This window comes from Rhopalosiphum maidis, chromosome 2 (genome assembly GCF_003676215.2).
Source record: "Rhopalosiphum maidis isolate BTI-1 chromosome 2, ASM367621v3, whole genome shotgun sequence".
NCBI lineage: Eukaryota > Metazoa > Arthropoda > Insecta > Hemiptera > Aphididae > Rhopalosiphum > Rhopalosiphum maidis.
This window is the reverse complement of record NC_040878.1, coordinates 92891622-92897621: the sequence shown is the minus strand read 5'-3', so window position 1 is coordinate 92897621 and position 6000 is coordinate 92891622.

Here is a 6000-nt window from a genome sequence, read left to right as displayed (position 1 = left end):
TAAATATTATATTCAAAAAGAATTATCAATAAGTTTTTACAAAAGTATCTTACTCAAACAACGCTTTTAAAACTAGCTAAAACAAATTATAGTTTGTATTTATAAATTATAAGTGTTCGAAATTTTAGATTGACAAAATTGAATATTTTTGATTGAAAACTAAATTGATTTTATTTTGTACAATCAAATACATTACATTTGATATTGAATATCAAATATCTAAGCTGTTGCCGCCATAGCATAATATAATATAATATAATAAAATAATATAGGTACCTATATAAATATAATGTAAAATACTATCGGTCACGGAGGAACAACCGATCGACACACATACACACAAACACTCGCCAGTCGTAATTTTTATATTTATTTTTTGTTTAACACGACCACCGCCATTTTGTCTTCTCCGCCCGTTGTCGTAACCTAGGCCGTCGCGAAACAATATTTTTTTATATATTTACGAATTGATAATTTTTATTATAAAATTATAAATATTTATCTATATTATTATACTTTTTATATTTTATTGCGTGGGCATTAATCACCATATATTTGTTAAATTGCCATATTTACATTATACTATTATTATACATATTCATTGCCGTATTTTCGTTATTTTATACCTTTATGTATATATTTGTTGAGTGTGAATTTTATTTAGAGTATTACAGGCATATGTAGTGGCTGGCCAGCAGTTCACCGACAAAGTGTGAGTTATATTTTACATTGTTATTTAGTATTATATATTATATGTACTCGTTGCGCCAAAGGGCTATCTTTCCTAACTTTAATTATCATTAAGGGCTTTTCTTTTATATTTTTCATATCAATTATACTAAGCAGCTATTGCATGCTTTAATAGCGGTTTTTCTATACTATAATGTGTTATTGAGCCAGAAGGGCCATAACTTATTTTTGTTATACTGTATTATATTTATATTTTATTCTGTTTAGCCATCAGGGCTACGCAGTTTTAACATTTATTAATTTATTATATTTTTCTATTCGTGCGATTTATTTGTTCAATTTTTATTACATCTGGTTGTGCAGAACCGGCATTTGGGTTAGGTCTATTATTATATATATACATTTTACCTGTTGGGCCAAAAGGGCCGTAATTTATTTACTATATTAATATATTATATTTTATACCAGATTATATTTGAGTTATCATTTATTATGCAGTTACCTATTCGTCCTTAGATTTTAAGTATACACACAAACACATCACTACATCACATAGCTCACTAGTTATACCTATTTACGCGGCGAACCCAACCAATTCTAGTTGAGCTATACACATTTACATAATTTTACACAAGTCGGTCAGGAGTTGCCCCGATGTGTCCCGAATGCAGGTAGTCGTATTTTAAATTCAAGTATCCCCATTGCATCCAAGCACACATTGGTTCACAAAATTAGCTTTATAAAAGCTTATAATTAATAAAATAAATAAAATATTTAAAAATTTTAAATACAATATTGGAGCCATTTGGAGGTATTTGTATTTTAAATTACATATGAACTATAATTAATACATCAATAAATAGTATAATAATTATAGTGTTAGAGTTAGGTTTTTAAAACTGATTATTTAAAAAAATTAAAATTGGATATTTCCAACTTGTTTGATTTTGTAATCAGGGTTTGTATACATTTATTTTATTAATTTGTTTGGTTGTTTCCTGAGGACTCCAAACAATAGATTAAATTTTTATTTTAGCATCTGTTTGGCATTGTTTCAAAATTTCCAAAAGTTGAAATATTCTTGGATAGATAGTGAATTTAATTTCGAATGCAAACTTTCACACGCATCGTTGTCAAATACATATTGGAATTATAAGTATAGCTTACATATTTCAGGAGAAAAATCAGAATCATCATTAATATAAGTGTCTACTAAATAATCACAAAATGTTTGTTAGTGTAAATTATTACTGCTACTTTACTCTTTTGAGTTAATTAACCCTAACCTAAATAATAAAAGTGTTCGAATGTTTAGGAATATTACATTTTTATTATCATTTATCAACACAATGTTGCATTTCAAAACTAATACAATTTTTTTTAAACAATTAGGAAAATTTTCTTTTTATTATTATTAAACACTATCGCTAATTAAATTGTTCATTAGAATTAGTCCTTGATTCTTGTTTTACGAAAACTGTTATCTGTTATTTATAAATTTGGTAATAAAACTATTTTAGATTTGTTTCATAGTTTGATTTATTTAAAAAATATAATGTAATAATATGTAAAAAACGGGATTAAAACGGGACTATCTTCTAAAAACGGGATAAATAGCGTCCCGTTTGAAGTTTGTCGGGACAACGGGACATGATGACCAAAAAAGGGACAATCCCGTTTTAAACGGGACGTCTGGTCACACTAACTTAGCATGCACGAAGTATTTTGGTAACCGGGTGCACGGCCTAATATTGTATGTTCCCGGTCCATACATTAGCATTTTTGATAAGCAAAGTATGTGCTTGTGAAGCAGTTCTTAAAAAATATTAAATTAAATTATAGTATAATAGTAAATAATGTTATGATAAAAAAGATTTATAAAATTAGTTAACTATATGGAAACTTAAAAATATCGACACAAGCAAAGTTGTATTTTAAAAGTTTTTGGATTAATATCAAGTTAATTTCTTTTAGATATTCCTCAAATCTATTCATTTCATTCAAGGTATATATGATGTAAGACATATATGACTTAGAATTTGTTACAATCAGAAAATTTCACATCTAAAATATATTAAATATATATTTATTTTGTTCTTACTGATATATTTACAATATTCTTCTGGAGACTTTGGAGGATCTGTGATAAATAAAAAATAAAGATGTAATTTTTGTGGATCACATTAGTTTTTATATGTTTCGTATTGTAAAAAAAAAATGTTAAAAAACATATCTATATATTATGCAATTAATGCGATGAATTAAATTAATTATTTATAAAAATTATTATGAAAAACAATTTTACATTTATACTTTATAACAATAAGTATTTACCATCCATATTATATTTTCTTTTACTGGCAAAATCGAAGAATTTAATTTCATATTCTAGAAAGTTTAATTTTGTATTATTATTTTATTTTAAACATTTATAATGTTTATATGAATTTTATAAAATGTTTAGTATTTCTTAGCTGTACTAAATTTAATTTATCTTATAAAAAATATTTACCAGGATTAACTTATTAATCTAATATGTAATTCTAATTATAAAAGTTAATTTGATGAAAATTGTTAAGGATTAACCAGAATTGTTAGTCATAAATTAAATATTAATCATTGGTTAACCAAATGATAAAACTAACCTCAAGCTAACTTTTATCAATTCGGAATTAAATATCTGCACCCTTCGTGTTATTAACTAAAAGGATGTCTGAAATAATAGTTATTGATCCGAAAAAAGAGTGTGAACATCAACATTGCACAATATGTGACATGACTTTGATAAAGTTTGACCCCAATGTTTCCTGCGCAAACTAGCTAAAATGATTCACTAACCAATGTCTATAATATTATGGCCATTTATAACAAATCGCTAGATTCAAGTACGAATAGACACTGAGGCATTACAATTCACAAATACGTATACATCTGAAAAATCCTGGAGTCCAACAAGAATCAGTCCTTGATCCCTGGACCCACACTGTTCAATATATTATTCTGTCAGGATATACCAAAACCAAAAATATGTGAGTTGCTAATATATAGAGATGGTATTAAAATACAGAATAAAATTTTGAAGGCTCAATACAACACTAAATAGCTAAAATATTAGTGTGGTATAAGAAATGGAAACTCAAATTAAATCCCTTTAAAGCGAAGCAAATATCTTCACCCTATATACGCAGATACACAAACCCAACTCAAGTTCAAATTATTAAAACATTACACGGAATAAGAAGGATGGAGAAGTTATATATTTTGGAGTTATTTTAGACTAGAAACTAACATAGAAACTACATATCAATATAGTAAACTAAACCTAGCTTGTGCTCGGATGAAAATATTATATCCCATAGTAAAGTGAAAAAAACTTCAGACAACACAAAATAAATGCATAAGAATACTCTTTAAAGCCTTTAAAGCTTTATTAATATAATTTAAATAATAAATTTACATTATTAATTATTTATATATAGGTATATATATATACCTATGTATATTAATACCGGTCCTCTTTTAAATCTATTACAACAACTTGGATATAACATTTAAATTATAATTATCACTCTTTCTATATTATTATACTATTCACAATCCTAAGGACAAACTATAATAGGAATAAAGAAGAAAACATATGTATAGATTTATCATGTATTGGAATTATTGGTTAACTTGAAAAAGCTAAATCATTTAAATAACCAATCATTAACACTGTGTAAACCAAAATACGTAATTCACGATAACAAGTTTTAAAGCATATACCTTTGTAAATTAGTTTCCAAGAACCATACATTTTCACATAATTTATAAACTCCTTAGATGTTTCTGTAATAGTTAATTTTTAAATTACAGTCATCCATAGATACACATAAAATTCCATGTCATTTATGAAATAAAATTTTTTTTATTACGCATTATTTATCAATATAGACATTGATATTATATTATCCATCTCATGTGTCACCGTTCGTAAGTTTATAGGTATAATTTTATGAATTCTACAGATTATTTGTATAATATCCATAAAAAAAACTCATTTACATATTATATAATAATATTATTCATTTTCGTGATACAGATAAGAACATATTTTCATATTTCGTATGGTTTTTACGAATAATAGACTAATAGGCAGTTAGTAGACAGACTATTTTTAGATTAGATAGCGGATAGTCTATAATATTATGATGAATACAGGTAGGTCTTTCTTAACGTATTAGACTACCAAGCTCCTAAAGCATCATTGATGCTTGACAATATGGCTCTCGTTATACTAATCCCTTATTAATCTAATAATAGAATTATCTTAGTCCATGTATGTAACGTTTTTTTTATAGCTCACTACTGATGAACGATTTCTTACTGATCAAACGATAATAATATGATATGAACTAATTCATAAAACGTCAAATAATTGGAATTAACTTTTACATAGAATTATATACAAATATACAATAATCAAGAATCAAAAGTGTATACGTTTATACCAATCACGATTATTCAAGAGTCAAGATTTAAGACTGATGTTCTGAAGGCGTGAACTACCTACTAGTACTAATTGTAGTTTATAGTGGTAAATATACGAACAACAGCCAAGTCATCGAAAATATAGTTCTGAGTTGTGTTGGGTACATAAGTAGTATTAGTAGTATGTGCACCTCGAATGACTAAGTTAAATTTTAAATTTTACAATTTAAAGAGGGATTTGCAGAAGGATTTGTCGGGTTTATTTATTTGTTGAGTTTTAGACAAAGTAGTTTCACTTATTTTATTTTTATATTAACAACACCGTTTGGGATCAGCTATAATTAATAAATATACCTATTATATAAACTATAAGTCATAATATTAATAAATTAATAGTTTTAACTGATTTCCATAACATCTTCATTGTTGAATATAACTAATCAAATTTTCTTAAAAACAAATTTAAATGTAAAGCTGTATTAATGCCTCTTTAAAATATGTCATTTGACAATGACGTACTTTTAATTTATAGAAATTAAGTAACTTACTAAATCTTACAATAAGACAATAGTTTATATATCCTTGTTCCTCTAAAATAATATATTACAAGTTAATTTATATTTAAATTGAATGCTCATTAGGTTAAAGCATAAATTAATTATTCATTTGTAAATTAGATTAAATACAACTATTATATAACATATAAGCCTAATTTATCTGAATAACATAGAAACAAGTTATACAATATTTGAAATGATAACATGTCATTTTAACAAATATGTGTGAACCAAATAAAGTTGCAGTCAGTGTCAGAATCTTATACTTAGGTACTTACTAAAA